Raw genomic sequence first — 23870 nt, forward strand, 5'->3', positions numbered from 1 at the left:
TGTGTGTGTGTGTGTGTGTGTGTGTGTGTGTGTGTGTGTGTGTGTGTTTGTCTCGGTGGAGGGGATTAGTGACACTCTGAAACAAACTGGCAAAAGACAGGAAGGGAAGGTTTACAGAAACAGGAAGCCAGTAAAGAAGTATGCTCAAAAACAGACTGAAGATGACAGCCTGGAGACATCACTGGCTGCCAGCAAACCTGGCACAAACCCACAAGGTGTGAGCCCACACAAGCTGGCAAGAACAGTGGTCAGAAACAGATCTGGGGCTAGGGTGATGGCCCAGTAGGTGAAGTGTCATTGGCCAAGTAAGAGAACCCAAGTTGGATCCCTAGCACCCACATTCAAAACAACAACAAGAACACAGGACGTGGTGGCGTGTGCTTGAAATCCCAGTCCTGGGGAGGCACGATTCCTGGAACTTGTGGCCAGCCAGCCTCCCTTGGCAAGCTCCAAGCCCATGAGATACCCAAGGCTGACCCGACATGCATTATACACAGCAAGTGTGCACATCCCAACCCTGGGGAGAAATGGAAAGAGGGCACCTGTGTCCTGACTGAGAGCAGGAACCCGAGTGAACTCAGCTGGCACACCGAGGTCCCAGGCCTGTGTGCACACATGCATACAGATCACCTCAGGAATTTCTCTTATTGCTGTGAACAACTGAGACAAACAACTCAATAAAGGAAAAATTTATTTTACTCGAGGCTTCAGAGGGTTTGGCACAGCAGAGCAAGGCAGCCCTGGCTTTGATAGCCAGGAAGCAGAGCGGTGGGGGGGGGGGCTGTGCTCACTGTATTTTTCCTTTACTCTATCAGTCCGTGGGATGCTGCGGCCCACAGCCAGAGAGGGTCTCTCCTCAGTTAACTATTTTTGAAAACACCCTCACAGTGCCACTCAGAGGTACACCTCACCAATCTCCTGGGTAATTCTAAGCCCAGTCGTGTTGACAGTGAGGGCTGCCCATTGCCCTGGTAAAGGTGCTGGTCTTAATGATGTACTTCCAGCTGACTCAACCCCTGGCTAGCAATCAATAGCTGAATAAATCCGTCTGCTTGCCAAATCCAGGTGCTATTCTCTCAACCATGCCTTCCGTTTTCCCATATTTAAATTTCTTTAGTAATAAAATGTCAGAGAAAAAGACCACCCTGCCAGTGTACAAAAAGCCTTGGCACAGCCGTACAATGGGGTGTTTATTTAGTAGTTTAAAAATATGTTCTCAAGAGGCATGAAGATACCCCAGTGCGTGACAGCAAGTGAGGTGCTGTGGAGGCATTCACAGCCCTTTTTATGCCAACAGAGGCAGAGCAGCAGGAAATGGTTCCTCTCTTGAAGAGCTGGGCTTCAGGTGGGAAGAGCTACCCTGTGGCTTTCTTTTTAAAATGCTCTTTTCTAAGGGTTGTATTTTTGCAGTGGAGAGTATTCAAACCATGGTTTCCATTTTCAAAGGCAAGCCAAGCATTTCCTCCTCCGTAGCTGGCCTGGCAGCATTTCTTTACCAGCAGGACTAGGCGAACTCTCCACGGCACCGTGGAGGGACTCACACCACTTCACATGCCCTGAGGGAGGGCTGTCTTCTCACTTCTCAACATTCTGGCAGCCACAAGGTTTCTTGAGCTGCTGATAACCGATCCAGAGAGTAACATGGAACCAAGGCCCATCCTTACACACTGAGCATGAGGCTGACCGCCCATCCTTACACACATGAGGCGGACCAGCCTGCTCTCAGGGCTAGGCTGGGCCTCGTGGCACAGAGGATACTGAAGGGAGGAAGTGGGTAGCCAGGGACTGTTCTGCCTTGGAACTTTTGCCCACCAGATTTGCCCATAGGGAGACCCTAGCCCTCAGAAGCATACTTCAGTGGTGTCAGGTGTGGGATACAGATTGACTCTGAAGAGTCTGGTATATCCAAATGACTACATCTCTGACTTGGGGGATATCTGCCTGGGGACCAGGCACCAGCCTAGGGCGGGAGCTCCCAGGGAACTGCAGCTCAGAATTGCAGGTGATGTCAGCTGAAGGCTGTAGCCCCACAGTTGTCCAAACCCACTAACAGGACAAAGCTGCAATTCTACAAGGATGGCAGGCCCTGGCTTCTAAGGTGTATGCTACAGTCATGACTGCTAAGCCACCCTCCTGGCCCTGAGCTTGGCCACCAGGGAGGGCCTCCTAGATGCTTACCACCATGTAATGAACTCGGAAGACAGAAGCCTTAGTCAAAGCAGTCTGAAACCTCCTGCACGCCCTCAGCTCAGGAGTATGCAGAACGGGTCTTGTCTGTGGTACAGGAACCATGACTGTTTCACCAAGTCAGGATGGAAGAGTTGGAGCCTCACCTCTAACAAGAGGGAGGGAGGCTATGCCCAATAAGCTCCCTGTCTCTTATCCATTGCAAGAAACAGAAGAGCTACAGAGGTTCTGTCTCTGACTTCACAGGGTCACTCAGTGGCTATCATCCAGTAAATCAAAAGCATACAGAACTTAATCTAAGAGGCAGCGGCAGGCAGGGGACCACAGCAGGGCAGACTGTGCTGGGCCCATACACTGTCTCAGTGCTAGACACTCTGTTGGTCTAATTCCATCTGCCTAAGGAGAGACCACAGCAAACGGTGCTTTGCAGACTTGCATTGTGCAGCCCTCTCGGGAGTCCTGGCCCTACACCTGCAGGAGGAGCTGTAGGCCCCATGATCCCCCGTTTGCCCCACAGGGCCTGTTCACAGTGAACTCTGGCCCTGAAGTCCTTTCTTGCCTCACTCTCAGCTCATCTGTGGGCTCAATCTCTAGCCTTGACAGTTGACTTCTTTGACAATACACTTATTAGTTTGAGAATCTTGTCAAGTTCAGTCCAGATCAAGACTAAACATAGGAAAGTGACAGCCAGCTGGGACTGAGCCACTAGCTGACCATCTCTCAGGCTGATATACCACTCATAGTGCAAAGAAAAGACGGCTCAACAGGGCCATTCTCTGAAGAGCCTACAACAGCAATAGGAACATGGACCGTCCTTGTAATTAATTTCATTTTTTTTCCCAAAGAGAAAAAAACAGCATTTGGTGCTGAAAACCACTGGTACAGAGGCCCCAGCTGAGCTGGCTCCCCTTTCATCTCCCAGCACGGCTGAGAGACTTCTGATCAACATACAGAGAAAGCTCACATCCAAGCACTGCGATTAGGGGAAGTTTCATCCCCAAGCAGACTTCTTGCTTTGTGGCACCTATGTGGGGCCATGTGGTCCTGAGGCTTCACTGGGAAGATGGTGGGGCTTAAGGCGGGATGTGATCACAAGGAAGGAGCACATACCTCAACTCTTATCTAAAAGGCAGCAGACTCACAGCCCTCACACTGGGATCCCTAGAGAGAGGGCTTGAGGAGAGGGCCTCTGTGAGGCCTCTGCCAGCTCCTAATCTCAGAGCTGTCACTAGGAGGCAGATGCAGGGTGGACAGGAGGGGCTGTGGAACTGTAGCTGTGAGCCTGGCATCCTAGGCCTTTGTTAGAGCAGCTGTCAACTCCACAGTCTGATTCCAGGCCCACAGGTAAGCTGACTAGGAGGCAGAGGTCTCCCAGCCTCCAAAAAGCTCCAGGTAGCCAGTCCTTACTCTGCCAAGCTGCACACAGGGAGCCTCATGCAGTGCATGGACTTGACCTGGTCACCTGGTCCTGTCATCACACCCATAGGACATCTCTGGTAGTAAAGCAAGAATGTAGGAGGGCACTGGATATTCTGCTTGTCTTCAGATGCAGGGAGTGGGAGGCACAGTGAGACCACGGTCCTGGGCACACTTTTACCCATCTCTGGACTTGTCTACTCATCCTCCAGCAGCAGACCTCAAGCACTGCCTTGCACCTTTCCATCAGGCCCAGCTTGCCCTTACAGCTCTGCTTTGGAAATGAGAGAGAAACCAGTCTGGCTATGACAGGCCCTTTGATCTCACAGTGCATGCCGTGCCAGGCAGAGGCCACACAAAGCACCAAGCCTCCTACTAAAATGAGAGGCAGGTAGAGACTCAGCTTGTTAGACATACTCGGGGCAGCTGCTGAGCACTGCCCAATGTGCAGCTGGTACCTGCAAGCAGGAAAGCCAGAGCTGCAGCCAGCCCACCCCTGTCCCTGTATCACAGGAGTAGCTGTATCCCACAGTGACCCTAGTCCAAACAGCCTGCAAATGCGCAGGACAGAGCTGCTGGGCCATGGCACCTGGGCTCTGTGTGACATGTGCTATGACACCTACAATCAAGGCAGGGTCTCTCACTCCTTCAGTAAGTACCCAAGGTTCAGTCTTCCATTCCTTGCTCATCAAGGGTCCTCTGTATCCCCAGGACAAGATGGGACCATCTTGGTAAGGAATCTGTGACCACTGAAGTCTGAAAGACCTTTGGGGAAATGATATCCCACAATGTCCCCAATCATAAGGCAAAGCCAGGTCTAGCATTTATCATAACCCAGAAAGCTGGCACAACTCAGTGCCCATGAAAACTCAGCAGCCAACACAGCCCAGTGCTCCTCAGTCACCCAAGATTCTAGCCAAGGGATGGAGTCTCTGACCTTCAGAGTAGGTCATGAGAGAGCTGGGCTTCAAGGTCCCCTCCCAGAAATGGACCAGCATTGAAGAATGCATTTCAAGGTACAGATTACTGACTGTCACAGAGCTGAGTTCACGGGTTCACTAGAAGATGGCATTTTCCTTGTAATATACTTTATAAAAGTTCTTCAGTTTCTGGAGTTGTCCAACTCTGAGTTCTCGCATTGATTTTCTGCTGTTGGGGAAGTAAGGTGGAAAGACACATGGGGGATGGGGAGAGGTCTGGAAAGGTCAGTTTCTACGCTAATGCATCCAGGGAGCCATGACCTGTCTCAGTTGAGAATGTAGGGAGCGGACACAAAATCTCATACTGACCAGAGCACTGGGCATCAGAAATCCCCTCAGAGTGATCAACGGTGTATTGAGAATGGCAATCCAGCCCTGACAGCCTGGCTTGCTGTGTACACGTGGAAGACTAGACAGTGGAGCTGGCTCCTCCTCTTCTCAGATGAACCAGAATCTGCAGCTCACAGGCTGGGTTAAGGGAACAGGCCCTGGCATGGGCAAGAGTCCAGGGCAGGGCAGGCCACACTACAGCACTTCTTCTACATAATGGTATGTTGGCATTCTGAATTGATGCCTCTTTCCTGAGCCATGGATCTCTCTGCATACAGTGGAAGAAAGAGCTACAGCCACCTTGTACCCACTTGGGCACATGACCATCACTGTTGGCTACATCTATGGACTGCCCACTGAAGGAGAGAGACATGGGTGGAATAGGGCTGGTCTCCTCCCACCTGGCCTCAAGAAAAGGTTAAACATGGAGGCTTTGTGGGTGTAGAGGAGGAGAGGTTTTCATGTAAGGATCTAAAAGAAGGGCAGACAGCAAGTTAAGAGGCCACACAGAGGCCTGGAGGTCAGCACTGCTGCCCACTCACTGTGTCTGAGAGGTCAATCTGGGCTGGCCTATAAGTATGTAGAGCAAATGGATGGTCCTGCAGGGCAGCCAGCTAAGGAGCACACATAGGTTGGCCCGGGCAAGCAGGCACAGGAGGGCTGAGCAAGGGACCAAAGTGCAGGGCGTTAGCACACTTGGTGAACCAGCAAAGGTACTGGGACAGTTAAGTATTTTGGATGAAAGGGACAATCCTAGCACAGGCTGGCATGCAGGCAGAGTCATGACCTGAAACCTCTCACCCTCTAAGGATTTGAGAAAAGGAACTTGTAAGTGGGAGAAGACTGACTTCTGACAGCTCCGAGTGCTCCAGCCCCTTAGTGTCACTAGACAATTACTTTCCCAGTGCTGGCAGTGGACTGAGCACCTGCTTGCATGACATCCACTCTGAGTGAGTCATTGACAGTACCCCAGAGCCCCAGTGTTGTTGGTCTCCCTGATGGTTTCTGCTGTATACCTCCTTGAGCACCTACGGGGCTCACCTGAGTCTGCAGACTGCAGAAGAGGTGTGTGTCAGACATGTGGAGACTGCACCACACGTAGTCACAGGCAAGTCATGCTAATGCGACACTTTCAGGAAGTCACTAAACCCTCAAAGGACCAAATGCTGCTGAGCCCACAGATCTTCTTAGGTGCCCTGGCTCCAGGGTTACTCTTTTCTTCCAGAACTTTCCTTCCTGAGCCTCCACAATGGACACCTGCAGTTTACACCAGCCTCATTCAGCCACTTTCTCTCCCAGCCCATCTGCAGAACACAGTCACCTCAGAGCTTTCACCTGAGCACAGGCAGCCATGCCATGAATGTGCTACCCCACTGGGTGCTCTGAGTGCTACCCACTACGTATGTATGCGCAGAGGTATTCACTTCTGCAAAATGAATAATGCAGCCAACTCTAAGGATAAATACTGGGCGATATTTTACTAAATATCTAATTAAATTCCTATTTTTAGAACTTTGGGGAAATCACGTGAGGGAGATAAATGGAAGCTGCATGCCATCCGGCAGCTGTGGAAGCCACACAGGTTCTGTGCTAATGAGGCCTGGGGCACAAGCACACCCCTGCACGCTCTGAGACTGTGCCATCAGAGAGACTAACTACGTCCTTAGCAGATCATGGATAGGTCACTTAGCATGCCTGTCATCATTGGTACTGCATGCATCCCTCAGGAGAGGGACCCTCTAGTGTTACATGACCTAAGCCTAGGGGTGACAGGAGGAGTAGACACTGATTATGCGTTGGAAGGGACAAGTTTGACCTGTACCCTTTTGCACTGAGCCTGGGAGAGTGGACTGACAGAATGAGCCTGGCAGAGAGAGCCAGACTGGGAGGGTGGGCCTGGATAAGGTACTAGCTAAAAGGGAAGTGGCACCATGGGAAAGGCACTGGGAGAACTCTGCTCCTTGCCCTCCCCCACTTCCTCTGGGTGGTACTCAGTTCATCGAAGCCAGGCTGTGGCAGTAACCAGGGGAAGCTGGGACTCACTCCTGGTCTAGGGTCTCATGCAGGATCCACAAACTGCTTAGAGACATTTTTAAAAAAGGATTTCTGTTAAGGTCAACTGTTCTTTTTCTCTCATGCCATATGCTGTCCCTTTCTGCCTGTATTTGTTTCAGATCTTTTTTCAAGTGTTTGCAAAGAGCTGTGTGGACTGGGAGCAGGCCTCTTCCTGGCAGGGTCTTCAGTAGACCATGGCCCTGTGGTAAGATCTCACTTTGGGGACCCTCAAGGAAACCCCACTTGCTGCCTGACAGGATGGAGAGGGTCTCTCCCTGTTGTGCTGGGTTAAGTACTTCCCACCTTTCATGTGAGTGTCCCAGGGCTCCCTTAGGATGGCAGTCCTTCAGCAACCTTCCTCTGGCATGGCCCTGCACCCTGGCTGCAGCATCAGCCTAGTGGAGCTTCCCCAGCTCTCTAACACATCCCAGGAGGTTCCAGACTCATACTGCCCTCACGGACTTGTTCCCCTACGCCTGGAATGGGCTCAGCAGTGCATCATGATCCTCGGGCTTTGAGCCAAGTACTCATTAGTGAGGGCCAGGCCCCAGGTGCAGCTCTGGTCCTCTTCTCCTTCCTGGTCCCAAAGGCACTACTCCTTGCTGAGTGATTAGGAGCCAGAAGCCACATTTGGGCTGTAACATAACTGTCCCACTGTTTCCTCAAGAAGTAGCACAGTCCAGCTGGTGCTCCAGGGAGACAAGAGAATGGCTCTGAATGGAGGTCCCTACTGAGGGAGTCCTCAGAGTTTCAGCTGCCACCCTACAGTCTCCAGATGGCCACACCAGCAACTGCTGTCAAGAGTGCTAGCACAAAAGATTACCACTTTACTAGATTTTCCTTAAGACTTGAGGATACACACTGGTCAATGGAGCCACCATGAAAGTCTACTCCCTTCCTAGCTTTTCCTTAAGACTCAAGGACACAAAGCAGTGTCATATGAAGGGAACAGTGCCCTAGTCCACCAGTGTTTCCTTCAGTGGACAGCCCACAGAGGTTGGCAACAGTGATGGGCATGTGTACCACTTGGATGCATGGGGCTTGCTGGACAGGAAGAGGGTAACAGACAGAGTGTTACAGACAGGAAGGCGGAACACATGTGTGGCTGCCTTGTCACCTCTCTTTCTAAGGAGGCACTAGCTAACAAAAATCAGCTCAAAGTGGATCAAAGACCTTAACGGAAGCCCTGAAAATCCGAGTCACTAATGGGAAGCAGGGAGGGCATGTAAATCTGGACGTGTGCAAGGGCTTGCCGAGACGGACTCCACTGGCTCAGAAAATGACAGCAAGCATGACAAGCGGGCAGCATTAAATTAACGTAATTCTGCACTGCAAAGAAGACAGTCAATGGTATGGAAAGACACCATAGAGAAGGAGGAAGCCCTGCAGACCGCCAGCCAACAGAGGATTAATACTCAACACAGAACATCACTAGAGAAAATAATCTGATCAGTAACTGGACGACTGAACAGAACACGCTTCAAATGAAGACCTGGCCATGGTCAATAAAGCTGGGGCTGCATCTTAATGTAGAGTACTTCCTGAGCATGCTCAAGGCCTCAGTTTGATCTCCAGAGCTCCTACCCCCCCCCACCCCCAATAATGAAAAAAAGCTCCTTTTTAGCCACCAGGCAAATGCAAATCAACCACATTGAGATTCCATCTCATCCCAGTCAGAAGAGCTTCTCATCACAAAATAAACAACAGATGCTGGCAAGGCCTGGGGAACACATAGAAGCACCCTCATACCCTGCTGCCAGGATGGAGTTAGTACAGCAGCCATGGGAACCAGGATGGAGGGCCTTCAAGAAACTCAAAAGAGACCTACAGTGTGACTCAGCTGCACTACCCCTGGGCACACTGAGAGTACGCTATGCCCACTACCCACAGAAACACACAATAACCACACAGAAGAACCAGCCTAGGTTCCTGTAGATGGATGAATGGATATAGCAGACTGTGCTGTGTGCACATACAGCGTTTTACCCGGCCCTGCAGAATCAAGTTATGTTATTTGCAGGAAAATAGATGGAGCTGCGGATCATCATGCTAAGTGAAGTAAACCAGACTCAGACAGGCATATGGATTCTCCTTCCTATTGCTGTAGTATAAATACCCTAGCAAAAGCAATTTAAGGAAGGAAGAGTTTATCTTGGTCTATAATCCAGTCATGACAGCTAGAGCATGAGACAGCTGGTCACATGGTATTCATGTTGAGAAGCAGAGGGTGATGAATGTTGGCCCTCTCTTTATACAGTCCAGGATCCCAGCCTAGAAAATGGGGCTCCCCACTTCAATGAACCTAATCAAGAAAATCCGTCACAGGTATGCCCAGAGACTAACTAACCTAATATAGATACTATGTCACAGTTTCTCCTGGAGGACTGTCTCCTATAGAACTCTGGATCCTCTTAGAGTAACAGCCAGTGTCAAACATCAGAGTAAGTGCTTTCTATCCTACGTGGATCCAGGAGGATAAAAGGGCATGACAGTAAAAGGGGGATACTGGGGTGGAAGGGGAAAAGGGGAAGTCACATGTGAAGTAACGGAGAGATGAAGACAATCAAAGTACTTTACACGCATTTATGCAAATATCAAAACTGAACCCTCCACTTCATCCAGCTAACATGCACTAATGAAAAACAACAACAAAAATTCTAGAAGGTGGTCAGGAGTACAGACATGAAGTCATTTCCTAGGAAGAGAAGTGTAGACATGAAGTTCCCTACTTCCTATTTTTTGGTGTAGTATTTGCTGACTTTTTAAGTCTGTAATCTGGTTCCGATTCTTTTCCTAAGCTAAACTGACATGGAGGACCAGCTTTGTGTTAATGGTTCATACTTTCTTACTGAGATGTCCTCCAAATCCTGGAGCTTTCAGGGCCATGTCCACGCCCATATACCCACTTAACAGTCATGTGAGCACACCTTCCACAAGCAGGTGTCTGAGGGGAGGAGCTTTCCAGGGAGAGCGCAAGCATGTGGACCCTATGTGCCTCCCTGCCTGTGTGGCCTGTGAGCAGGCAGCCTGGCCTGTCTACCAGCATCGGTGTATCTTCCCACGTCCACCTCTGTGAGGCCAGAGCCTTGTGACCACAGCTGCTAGGTAGAACTAATGAAGAGATTTTAGGAAAACTGTGAGCTTCATTCCGCAGATGGGAAGGGCTGGCCCACAGCCTCTAGAGCCAAGCAGACACAGCTGTTATCTTCCATGTCGGCCCCACCAGCAGGGCCTCTTAATCTCCAACCAGGGTGTCCAGCACCTCCGCCTTCCTGTAATAGTTCAGAGATAATCAAATCGGATTACCTCTCAGACAGGAATTGATTTTGGCTGGGCAGTGGAGCAGGCAGCCAGATGTTTCTTCTGATACATGGTCTGTGACTCAGTGGCCAATTCTAAATTTGGCCAGAGGAGGGCTTTGCATGCTGGGAAGCAGGGGGTCTTCTCAGAGAAGCAGGGACTCGGGCCAGGACTGGTATCTTCCTGTAGACACTGTTCTGACACTGTGTGTAGCTAGCTGCAGATGCACTGTGGGATATCTGCCATCTGCAATGGAGCCCACAGCCTTATGGAGATCATACCTCCTCTTCCTCATTCAGAAATCAGTGTGTGCCATCAGCCTGAGGGTGACTCAACTTGACTAGACATCAAGTTAACTTGGCTGCACTGGAGCAGGGTTGCGGGAATGGGGAACAGGGCAGGTAGGACAGTGGTTCTGCTGGTGGTCTGGGCTGCACGTAAGCTGGACAGGAGAGGAGGAGATAGATAAACAGGGCTCAGTCCCAGGAGGTTCGTGAGTGCCTGGTGAAGAGGATGCAAAGCCAGTGGAGTCTGGGAAGGAAGTACAGTCCAGCCTGTGTCCAGGAGAGCTTAAGAGATAATGGAAAGCCAGCCTAGACTGTAGCATAGGATACAGGTGCCTGGCAGGTGAGTGATGTGATTATCTGGAACTCAGGGAAACTCAGGTGTCCACTCTGACCTCCACCTCAGCACCAGCCTGCTTCTACCATGTCACAAGTCTCAAATTCTCTGATCTCCCCCAGCTCTCATGGACACATGATCCGCCTGGCAGGCAGGCTGCAGCTTCTTGTTGGAAGACCCCAGGCAAGCATCTGAGCCTCCACTCACTCCCACAACCTCAGTGTCATCAACCTCCCAGGCTCCAGGTGCTGCTGAGGCGCTGCTGAGGCTAAGAAGCCAGGAGTAGGCTGGCAGACTCTCAGAGGTTTGGTAGAAACAGTCCCACAGCCTCCTCTAGTCTCTCAGCTTATGCCAACAGAGTCCTTCTGTCTCCCATTGGAACTGAGTTCGCTGGGCCTACCCAGACACAGCCTCTAAGCTCAGAGGACTGGGAAGGCTGAGTCTAGGACTCAGTCACTGGAAAGGCCCAGGCACTCCAGGGGTTTAGTCAATGGAGAATGAAGGCCTGGCTCAGGAAGTGGAGACGGAAGAGGTCAGGTTTTTCCCTAAAGAAAGCATAGGTATGAGATCCTGGAAAAGCCCTCAGTCCCATGTGTAGGGACTGTTTGGCCTCTAAATCTCCTATAGTACATGAAAGCAGTTATCTAGAAGAGTTAATTCGGACAGGTAGTGAAGGTTACCAACCTCACTACCATGCAGTGTACCCAGGCACCACTGGTGGAAGAGTGAATGGCTAGCATCCTACATAGGAGAGGTTCAAGCGAGAGGTGAGTTTTTCACTTTCCCCTGTCTCTTCAGGAGAAGGGCTAAACCCAGCCTCTTGTCTTCTGTGCCTGCCAGACTTTCTAAAATGTCCCAAGCAGGGTTCTAGAGAGCAATATTGGGCAGGCTCCTCCTGACTAGTACCACAGTATATGCACAGGCTAAGTATATATGTGTGTGTGTGTGTGTATGTGTGTGTGTGTGTGTGTGTGTATTCCCATATATATGCACAGGGTTTCCCACAGGACTCCAGGCAGGCCTACCTGCTAGGAGAAGGCCTCTGTACTTCCCAGGGCTCAGCTCTGTAAGCCAGCCCAGGCTGTCACCACACTGAAGGTGTGCAATGGCACCGATGGTGATACTTAAAATGCAAACGTATTCCTGGAAGCCACTCAAAACTAATTAACTAGCATGGACCGCAGGGCTTCTCACTTCCTGGTTCCAGTAAAACCCAGGCTGTAAATCCTCTGCTGTTAGGACACTTTCCTTTTGTTTTCAAGAATGTTAAAGGGTCACTGCCAAGTACTCGAGCCTGAGATTTATAGACTCCTGAGGCCAAGCGCTGCTCTTAGGGCTCCATCAATTTGTAGACTCGCATGTCTGTTCCTCAGAGGCAGGCCTTGAGCGTAGAGGGGTGAGGTCCTGCTGGCTCTGGGGTCCTGACACACCTGGATGGTTCTCCTGCCTGAGCATATGTGGATCCCCTCAAATCAAGGGTGGGTAGGAGCACATTCCTCCCAGCGCCTCCCTCTGGGAAGCTGTGTGATTCTCAGTATTTCCCACAGCATGTCTTCACGTGCTCTATCGTAAAGGCTCAGGATGTCCCAGCACAAGGCTGAGAGGAGAAAGGCAGCAACCAAACAAAATGGGTTCCCACCTTGGAGAGTGAAAGCCACTGTGCATGAACAAGAGGTAAGAGTGGAGATTTATGAGCTGCAGCAGATGAGGCGACCTGTTTCTCAAGCAAGGCCTCCTTCCACAAAGTAAGCATGGACACCTCATTTAGCGAGCCTATGCATATTCATATAGGGGCTGCTCGTTCCTGAGCGATGCTGTTAAGCAGTTCACTTCTGAGCATGCTCAGTGTGTCATAAATAACAAGGAAAGAGAGTGGACATATTCGGGGACATGCTTAGCTCAAGGTCATGGCACACACGTGTAAAAGTTAAAATGGTGGACACGAGTGCCTCCAGGAATTCTCAGTGTTCATAAAAACATTTTAGCTGAAAATAAAGTAAATGTCATTTAGAGGTCCATTAACATGGAAGGCAGCCTGTAAAGCTGTCCGTCTCACTAAGGCCCCTAACAGGGTGCTGTCCAAAGGAACGTAGAGTGCAGGGTAGGCGTGCAGCTAAGTGGAAGGATGGCCGTGCAGACAGGCTGGTGCTGTGTGAGGGGGTGAGTAGGCGGATGTGTGGTGGGGTGAAGAGTGAGGGAATGGGGGGTTAGAAAGCTGGATATGTGGGTGGGAGAAGGCAAACAATTCAAGCTCCACAGCCCTAACCTTCCCACTGGGAATGTAAAAGCCGGCCAGTTCTAGGAGGAGCTAACCTCCGCACGAAGCTGCCAGGCCCGCGGTGACAGGTGCAGGCACACTTACTGGTCTGGCAGAAGGCTGTGCATGCAGGAGGCTGATGTCACTCCTCTTCTGTCAGCACCATCAATGGCAAAACAATACACAAAGAGCCGACGCATCCCATGACAGAGCACAGTGTGGAAGAGTTAGAACTTCAAGTTAAGGCTTAAGAATATCACTGGGCTAAGCTATGCTAAGCTATGCTTTAGAACTAGGAGAATCCAATAGATAAAACTGCAGTTTTTAAACAAAAATATTTTTTCTTTTCTTTCCTCCCTCCTGCCTTGCCCTCCCTTCCTATGAAAACCAAGCTCTCTGAAACAGATGATTGGTAAAAAAATTTGTTTCTTACACAATCAAGGTATCTGACTGCATAATGGCATGCTGGCTGGGATTCCCAGGGAACCTACACTCAGCTCACAAAGCCAGGTTTCAGCTGTGGGACCCTGGCCAAAGCTTTGACCCATCAATTGGAGGCCTTTCTATCTCCCTAAAAGGATTAAACACACATGTGCACACACAGCACACCATGTAAGATTGTTTGGATCTTACACATACTCGTGACAGCTGCCTTGAGGATGGAGAAGGGCAGAGCCATCCAACTGAAGTGTGCCAAGGAGGAGCAGAGCTGAATGCCCCAGCTCTGGAGCCTAAGGTCCAGGCCCTCTTAGACTGCCTACCTGTTCTAGGCTGTTTATGCAGATAGGTAAAGAGTGTAAGAGTGTGTGTGTGTGTGTGTGTGTGTGTGTGTGTGTGTGTGTGTGTGTATGAGAGAGAGAGAGAGAGAGAGAGAGAGAGAGAATGAGAGAGAGAGAGAGAATATGTGTGTGTGTGAAACTGCACACACCAGTTGCTCCATCATGTGTCACCCATTATAGGGTCTTGGAGGCCACAGTAACTGAGAGACCCCAGAACCATCTATTCCTGGGCCACAGCCTCACATAGACTTTCAGAGCCAGCAGGGACCCAACAAGGGCAGTTTGTGGATAAACAAGACGTGTTTTCTGAACTGGGCTCTGCCATGAAGCATTTTTCACATTTGAGATCCGTCTGCAAATAAGTGGAGCACGCAGTGCTGCCCTGGACAGAACAGACAGATCTGCCACTCACATCCAGAGCTGAGGGATGTGATCTCCTCAGCTGATTTCTAAATACATACAGCTCAATTTCTGCTCCAAGTGATGTCCACTGTGTCCAGTGAGGGGAAACTGCTTTAAAAAAAATTTGCCAAGCCTCATTTGGGGTGTCACTGCTGTTCCTAGAGACCAGTCTCCACAGTGACAAAGGCGTCAGAGAATGACTATAAAAGATGCTAATGTGGTGGGTGTAGGGGCAGAATCACAGATCGGTACTTAAAGCGAGATTCCAGTTCTGCGTGGTAATGGGAGAGGAACGTCAAACCCTTTACTCACTGACGGGCTCACAGGCTACTTTTCATGGACGGCAGGAATTAGGTTTATTACAAAGGATTATCTGGAGACATCGTTAGTATCAAGAACAGGGCTGTCAGTAAGGGAGGATGGGTGAGGGGAGTGCAGCCCACCCTGCCGCTGTCCCGTCCTCGCCTCAGGAGAGGTGCTTCCCCTTATCCAAACAGAGGGAAGGTCTTGTATCCTGGACTCTACATGCAAGAGCTGGGAAGACATGCTGTGTGAAGGAGCTGGGTAGAGCCCAGCAGGGCTGGGTGACCCTAACAGGGACACACGGGATCAGCACAAAAGCAAGGTGTGCTTTTGGTGAACCCGGTCAACTGTGGCTGATGGCCCACAACAATCAGCCTCCCTGGGCAACTGGTTATCCTGAGCAATGAGGATCTAAGGCCACTCCCGCCAGGACGTCCTCCAGAAACCAAGATAAGTTTCTGACTCAGGAGGCAATGGGAGGTGTGACTACTGTGGTACCTGTGGCTCATGCCAGAGGCATTTCCTGAGGTACTAGCCTTGGCAAACTCTGTCTCAAACATGTGTTTAGAGTCACCGCTCTCCAGAGGCTTTGGATCACTGTACCCAAGCCTACCAGGGATGGATGAGCAAAGATAGCCCTCCAACAAACAAGCCGAAGGGCTCCATCCAGGTGAGTCAGCTGTGGAGGGTGGCCACTGTTCAGGTGGGACAGCCATGGAGCATGGCCACAGTTCAAAAAGCTGGGAGGGATGACTGAGCTTATGAACAAAGGTGCTGGTGTCACCCCAGAGAGGATGTTAGAAGTTACAAAGAGGCTACACAGGACCATCTTGAGGCTTATACTGTAGCACAAGGGGATGGAGCTCCCAGACAGGATCCCTGAGGACTGAGGCGTGAAGCGTACAGAGGCTGAGGTGGGATGGTTGGCACATGCTATGCTCAGAGCCACTATGCTCCAATGATAGCCCTCTGCCCTTGGCACATGCCATTTTGATCTGCCTGTGCACAATGGGTTGCAACACATGCACTCAGCTGACCTAAGACGGGGGGTGGTGGTGGTGTTCACATTCTTTGGCAAGCCTTGACTGTCACTACCACCATTAGGTCTAAGGCAGCAGAAGTGGCAGCTGTGGTCTGCACAGAAGCTGACGTGGTGTTGATGGCGGCGGTGGCTGTTGTTGCCCCAGTCAGTGCAGTGCCGGGGCTGGTGTATAGCCTTGCAGGCAGCACAGCCCTGACTCTCTCATACTCTACCCTAACCTGAGTGTGGCTCCTGGGCTGTACCTTGGGGTGGAGAGTGGTGGTGACTGTCAGTGAGGTCATGGAGAAGGGGGCTCTTGACTGCACAGGCATCTCTGACCATCCTGAAAACACCCTTGATAGTGCCAGGTCTTTTCTATTCTGTCTCACTATGATCTGAGTATGTTGACAGGGGAAGGCCTGAGGTGACAGAAGTGTTCATGGGTCAGCAGCCTAATAAAAGTCTCAAGAAACACCTTGTCTCTTCTACCAACTGAGGCCACAGGAAGAAGGGCTTGCCTGTCAGACCTCAGAGCCCTGATCTTGGATGTCTCGCCTCCAGATGTTAAAAAGCAGATGTTTGTTTTTACAGGCTACCAAGCCAGGGTAGGTTGTTACAGAAGACCAGAGGAGGAGGCAGTCAAAGGAGAAGCTTTGACCATACCTGCTCCGATGTCTCAGGGAAGAAAAGCAGCATGGTAGACTGAGAACGGGGCTGTGGGATGAAGACATGGTCCTGTACTTCTCCACAACAGCCACTGCTCATCACAGTCACAGTGCCTCAGACCATGCACCCTAGGCTTCTCTTACCACTCACCTAAGCCTCCCTAGCAGTCAGTCTTAGATGCTAGCTGGGGATTCCTACTGCATCACCAGCCCCTCTGGGGTGAGCTGCCCGTCCCCAGCAGAGTCCAGGAGGCTGAGCCAGTCTGAGCCCCTTCTCTGGATATGGCTAAATAAACAAAAGGATACCACACACACTGTACCAGCGGTTCTACACCAAGAGGCCCAGGGGTTTGCTAATCAAAGAAGTGACTATTGCAGGTTTTGGGGTGATGGTGCACACCGGTCCAGCCAGTTTCTCCTAGCTGCTTTTCACTCAGGTTACCTAAGAGGTAACTCAGGTTACCTAAGAGGTCCTCTCCTTCTCAGCCTTTGCAGGTCAGTGTCTACCAAGGTTGGTCGACTCCTCCAAATGCTGGCAGCAAATGAGTTCTGCACGTACACTGATTCAGCAGGTGATACAAGTACAGCCGGGAACCTTAGGTCTGAGGAAACTGCAGGCTGCAGGCCCACCAGCCTCCAGCAATGCTTCTCTATGGCTGTGTCATTTTTATTTCCAAGGAAGACTTGTCTCAGTGTCCACAAAAGGAAGCAAAATGGGACATGTGACAGCAGAGAGGGGACATCTTGATAATGCCCAAGGTGTAATTATATTTCTTTGAGGACCAAGCAGGCAAGCTTCCTTTAGTTCATCTGCCTTAGATATCAAACACCATTAATGAGATAATAAGGCCTCTTAATTAATGATCTGAGTGGTGAGTCTAATTTTTTCCTTAATGGCAGGATCAATTCACAGGCATATGAGTGAGAGATGCTGGCAAAGTTCTGAACACTCAGCTGTCCTCTAGCTCACAGGTGGGCACATTTCTTCTGATGCAGGTTTGGGTGGTCCTTCTGAATTGCCTGCAGCTACCTAGGAAAAAGGGTCCTGGGGTCCAGGTGCCAACTTCACCCGACACAAGAGGAGTTCTTTTATAAAGGGAAGTGGGGAGGAAAGTGTACTTGTCTGAGGAAACTGCCCAGGTAAGGCCATGTAGACCTGCGAAGATACACAGGACCAGAATAACTGTAGCTGGCCAAGGCTGCTGCTGTATGAGACATGACTTGTCTACAAAGCCACAAGTGCACAGGCAGAGGCCATGTTTCAAGTGGCATAGCTGAAGCTCTGCTGCCCTCCTGCCACCTGCCAGCCCCAAACCACAGCTCCAGATGGAGGTGCACAGACCACAGTGAGGCAATGCACATAGGAGCCTGCCATGCTTTGGGAGAGCTAGCTCCTAAGCTATACACATAGCCACAGTCTTTTTCCAAGGAAGGCTGTCCCTTAGTTATTCTACATAGGCATAGTCACTTCCCAAGGAGGATTAACTCCTATCTCCATAACTGTAGGAGGAGCAGAAAGGCCCCCTACCCCGAGGCAGTGTGGTGGCTGCTTCCACATAAACTTTGGTAAACAGGGAGTAGGTCTGCACAGCCACAGAGCTAGCTTCACCCACATGAGGGCCAAACTGAATCCTGTCTGAGAGCCTAGAGATTGGTGACACAGACAATGACAGCCAATCAGGAACTGCCACTTAGAGGACACGCTTGCTTGTGACCAATGGGACTTGGGTGGAGGACATAAAGGGCGCTCCCTGAGAATTAATAAATGAGCTTTCTGCCACATTCTCACCTGCTCCTGGAGTCTGAGCCATTGATTCCACCCCTTCTCACCCACTGCCCCCAAGGAGACACCAGGCAGGACTGAGGACTCAAGCAACACATAACCACAGTCCCTTCCCAAGGAGGACTGTCCCTTAAGCTACCCCACACTATCACAGTTACTTCCCAAGGAGGACCGTTCTATGACACCCTAAACAACCACAGTCACTCCCTAAGTTTTTCAGTTCTATTGTGGAGCTGAAATCTCAACCAGACCCTAAAATATGTCGGTCAGTGATGAATAACACTCAGGACAACGGCCCCATGAGATTATACCATCCAGTGATGTCATAACCATCTCAGCTTGTGCAACCACACAGTGTGATGTTCACACACCAATGGAATCACCTGTTGATGGTATTAAATGTGCACTATCACTAAGCAATGCATCCTGATGCCTGGCATTTCAGAAACACCTGAAAGTAGAAGTTAAAACCTGGATCCACAGTCCAACCTGTCACTCACATGGCACAGTCCTTGGCATCACAGCAAGCACAGGTTCTGAGACCTCTGCGTAGCCAGGTAACAGCTGGTATGGCTCTTATCCCTTGGGGACCATTCTTATTCAAGCCACCATATTCCACTCCATGGTCTGCATAGACTTGTAGCCACATCATTATGCAAAGATGCACCCAGTCTAACTTCAAAAGTCCCCACAGACTTTCAGTCTCAAGACTGCTTCAAAGTCTAAAGTCTCTAAGCATTCTCTTAACTGTAACCCCTGTAAAATCAAAATCAAAACGTAGATCGCATACTTTCAACATACAATGGCACAGAATATATATTACCATTCCAAAAGGGAGGATATGAAGCACAATGAAGAAATACTGGACCAAAGCAAGACTGAAAACTAGCAAGACAAACATTCTGCATCTCCATGTCTGATGCCAAAGTGCTCTTCAGAGCACCAACTCTTTCAGCTCTGTTGACTAAAACACATCCTCTCTCTTGGGCTGGTCTCACATCTTGTTAGCAGCTCTCCTTGGCAGGTATCCCACAGCTCTAGCATCTCCAACATCTTGGGAGGCCTGACACAACCCAGGCTTCACCTTCACAGCTTCGGCTAATGGCCTCTCTGAGCATCCATGCAGGGACACCCCTGACATAAACGCCTGGCCTCAGGGCTTTCCTTAGCTGTGGAGGAAGATTCTACAGCCCCTTTCTTGTATCTTTGATTCTAAAGCCAGAACCATGAAACCAATACAAGGCAGGAGCTGCCAAGTTCTGTTGCTTGCTGGGGCTGGTACTTGGCCCCCTCTTTCAGATAAATGTGCAGCAGCTTTCAGTTGTTGATTGTTCCCTTCCCTGCTTAAGCTTTCCTTTAACTCCTTTTCACCAGTTGGAAGTTTAGCTGGGCTGCGTCTTGCCCTGGGGTCATTACTGCTTTTATTTCATTTGGCACCAGGATTTTCTTTGAGTTTTTTATCTCCTTGAGCTGATGCAGGACTTGGCTCCAGCATCACCTTTCCTGGCACCTCTTTCCTCCTCACTCTGAACATTTTGTATTTCTCCCTGTCCCACTTGCACCTTTACATTGTAGATCTGTATAACAGTGGCTACTAATAACCACATGATAAAGTCAATACTAGGTTGTCTTGACGTCTCCTCTGCCAATGCCATTAATCCAAAATACTTTAGGCATATATTTTGGAACAAGGACAAAAACACCAGCTTTCTTTGCCAAAATATCAAAAGAATGGTCTCTAGCCACTTAATATTCTTCCCTCTGAAACTTCTTTACTGAGATGCCTCAGTTCTGCCCTAAGCACTGTCTTCCATTTCATACTAGGATGGCCCATTAAGTTCCACTTACAGTATCCAATCACCTTTCTAGTGCAAACTCCCAAAGTCTTCCATATTCCTCCAACAAACAGCATAGTCTGGCCTGTAAAAGCAAAACCCCATTCCTTGATACCAGCTTTAGTCTTAGGCACATGTCTGTTGTTCTGAAAAGATACCATGACTAAGGCAACTCTTATAAAAGGAAATATTTAATTGGGGGGGCTGCTTACAGTTTCAGAGATTGGCTCATTAACATTGTGGAGGGGAGCATAACAGCATTCAGATGGGCAGCAGCCGAGTCAATTTACATCCTGATCCACAGGCAGAGAGAACCTGGGTTGGGCATGGCTTCTTCCAACAAAGCCACACCTCCTACTCCTATAAAAGAGTTGTACTCCCTGGTGACTAGGTATTCAAATATATGAGCCTATGGGGGCCATTCTTATTCAAAGCACCACATCACCATAACAGAGTCCTACTCTAAGGAACTAAAACACAGCCCAAACTCCATGGTGAAGATGTTCTCTTTCTTAAGACCAAAGTAATGTGCCTAGTCCTGCATGGCCATGCAGAAGGGATGGCGTGACACAGTTCCTGCTTCTGGAGCAGAGCTAGCAGGGCATAGGACTCTACCAGTATTGACATTTGCTTGTTAATAAGGCCTGCCTGTATAATTTACTTTACATTGCTCCATCAGGAGATGTTCTCTCTGCCAAGATTAATGACATGGTAATTAGAAGCAGCATGAGCCTGGGAAGTGAGGGTATGTCTAATGTCCTTGGCGAAATTGTAAATGCTGTGACCTTGAGAATAGTCCTTAAGGCTGTGGGAAAGAACTCTGAAAACAAGAGTTCAAGAATATATAATTTCTCAAACTATGCAAAATACACAGATGCAATATGAATTTTATGAGGGGCTTCATAGACCTAAAAGAACAGAGGCAGCTGCACTATAAGCCAGCTTGTCAGAAAGATATTAAGGGAGGAGATAAAATAAAATTGGGGAGTGGTGATCAAAGGGCAAGATCCCACCTAGCTAAGTTTATTGTTTGTGCTTACAATGGCAGGAAGATTCCTGAGTTCAAGGTTAGCCAACAACAGAGCAAAGTTAGGTCCAGGCGTGGTGGGAATGGTATTCTTAGGACAGGATCCCACTCAGCTAGCTTACTGTTTATGCTTATAAAGGCAAGCAGATCTCTGAAATAAATCTGCCGTGTTTTAAAAAAAAATGTACTTGCTGTCTACTAAGAATCAAAGGGCTAAAGTCATAAAATGCTAATTCATGGGATAACCAAAAGGAAATTTTGGTAAACAAGAGAGAGCTACCCAGAGAGAACTGTTTGGAATGTGAACACAACTCTTTCAGAATTTTTCTAGCAGCTTTTCTGACTTTGGTCAGAAAACCCATGAGCTATCCAAAAAGCTTTTAGAATTTTTTTCTAGCAAGAGAGCTGTCTTGAGCAGAAAGCTATCTCCAGTAGAAAGTTAACTCAGGCAGACAACAGAGCCAAGAATTATCTACAGAAAGCTGTCCAAGGAGCCATCTTGAGCAGACTACAGAGCTGTCATTTTGCACCCCATCATTTGACTTTAAGTCATTTCTTTCACTACGCCCAAACACTCCTTCCTCAGGACCCCATCTCCAAGTTGAAGATGGTCCTTGGCAGTAATGTTTTTCTAATTTAGCAGTGAGTAGTTTAAAACTGGATATGATGCCAAGATTATGTGCACATCTAGAGTTGAAGTGACCAGTTCTAACCTACAATTTATATTCAAGAGCCATCCATTTTATGAATGTACACTAGAATACACACAGTATTGGTTTTTATAAATATCACCTAAGCATGCTAAATCTATTTCTAGTATTTACTATTTTTAAGTCTCAATGTCCTAAAGCTGTACCAGAAACCTTGCCATAAACCTACATGAAGGTTGGGTTGAAATCCCTAACTAGACTGACATCTACCATGCAGACATCAAGGCCTTGGCTCAAAGTGAAATGCAACTAGAAGCTGGATCTGCTGGTGATGTGCTATGTTGAGGCTGAGCATCTCTACATTCTGGGCACTTCCCATCCCTTTAAATAGCAATGTAACGATGTAGTGGGAACACACCCATCCCATGTGCAGTCAATCCATGGGGAAAGGTGAGGAAAGGTTCATGTCTAAACTGTAACACTCTACCCTGGCCCCTAAAAGGTTCACATACATTTCAAAATAAAATGTGCATTGAGTCCATAGCCAGGAATCTTCAACGGTTCAGCTCAAGAACCCAAGTGAAATTTTCTCTGAGACTCACTGTGAATTCTTAGCTAAGCTGTTATGTAACTCAACATGGCAATCTGTAACTCCAACACACAATGGCCTAGAGGAAACACTCTCATTCCAAGAGCAAGGGACAAGACAGAGAAGGAAAAAAGAGAAGTGGACTGAAACCTAGCAGTGTAAACAAAGCCTGTAGCTTCAGATGCACATTCAGGGTCACAGTGGCATGCTAGAAGCTCCAATGAGCCTGGAAGCTCCACACAAGCTCTGCCAGCTATAGAACACATGGCTTTTCTCCTTGGATGGCTCTCTTCACTGTCTGAAGCTTTCCATGGCAGACACTCCATACCTCTGGCATCTCCAGTTTCCTTGCATCTTCACTGCATCTAACAGTTTCAGTAGCATAGCTTCATGTGCTGCCCTTTGGTATGGGGGATATTACTGCTACATCTTACCTGGACTCCCAATATTTCATTTAAAACCTGGGAGGAGGCTTCCACCTGCATTCACCATGTCTAAAAAGTCAGCAGCACATGGGGCAGTGATTTCAAGCAGCAGCCAGGGCTCGTAAGACCACAGCTGCAATAGCCTGTATATCTGGGCTTACCAGAACGATGAAATGAATCGTCATAGATGGCCCCTTGTACATAGCGTACCTGGGTGGGCCATCCTTCTCAAAGAAAAGTCTTTTTAATGTATTAATACTTTTATACTCTGTGGTGTCATGGGAAGAATACTCCCATTCCTGAGATGCCCTGGAGGTAGCTTTCTACTGTCCTGGTGCAAAGTCCTTGGTTTCTTTCTGATGTTACTAATCTCTTTAGGCAGCAGGTTCTGCAGGCTTGACTTTACATGCACTTCTCTTCCAGACAAGTTACAAAGTTTTACTCACCCTTCTCTGTTTAAACCATCTTCAATGAAACCCTGGAAACAGCCAGAAATGCCAATGTCAAAGCCTGGAGGCTTTGTGGTCTTGAATTTTTTTCCAAGTTCAGCTTTATGTAAAGTCTCCAGGCATGGATAAAATGTCAACAAGTTCTCCTCCACAGTGTAATACAGATGGCTTCTGGTTCACTTTCCAACAGAGTTCTCCTTCTCATTGGAAGCCTATGAGCAGTCTTTACTCTTCGCATTCTTAGCCTCATTCTGGGTTCTGAACTCCCTTGAGAACTACCCACTAAGCTCTGCATAGAACATTGGTTCTCAACCTTCTTAATGCTGTGCCTTTAAATCTCATGTTATGGTCACCCCCAACCATAACATTTTTTTCATTGCTACATCATAAGTGTAATTTTGCTACTGTTATGAATTGTAATATAAATATTTGTGTTTTCGAATAGTCTTAGGAGACCCCTGTGAAAGGGTTATATGGCCCTCTGAGAGGTCACAACCCATAGGTTGAGAACCGCTGGCTTAGAGCCTACCTCTCCAGACTTCTCCAAGGCCCTCCTGTAAACCAGTTACATGGTCAGGTAATCACAGCAAAGACCATTTGTAACAATTGTTCATGGTGGCCAGCTTTTCATTCCTATGACAAACCACCTGAGAAAAATAACTTAAGATACGAAGGTGCATTTGGCCTGGTGAACTGACTCTATGGCTCTTAGGACTGAGGCAAGGCAGAAGAATCACGGTAGGAGGGCATGGTGGGCAGAACTGTCTAACTTATGGAGGCCAGGAAGCAGGTGAGA

The 23870-nt window shown here is 48.9% G+C and overlaps 1 protein-coding gene and 1 non-coding gene across 2 annotated transcripts in view; one reads left to right on the forward strand and one right to left on the reverse strand.

Annotated features, from left to right (window-relative positions):
* Tbc1d22a (TBC1 domain family member 22A) overlaps positions 1–23870 on the reverse strand; it is a 273067-nt gene that overhangs the window by 10406 nt on the left and 238791 nt on the right. The gene's annotated exons all lie outside the window — the stretch shown is intronic.
* Positions 21261–21323, forward strand: LOC114609382. Its single transcript, XR_003709499.1, has one exon. It is a non-coding gene; the product is annotated as a U7 small nuclear RNA (small nuclear RNA).

Source organism: Grammomys surdaster, unplaced genomic scaffold (genome assembly GCF_004785775.1).
Source record: "Grammomys surdaster isolate TR1022 unplaced genomic scaffold, NIH_TR_1.0 125953, whole genome shotgun sequence".
Lineage (NCBI taxonomy): Eukaryota > Metazoa > Chordata > Mammalia > Rodentia > Muridae > Grammomys > Grammomys surdaster.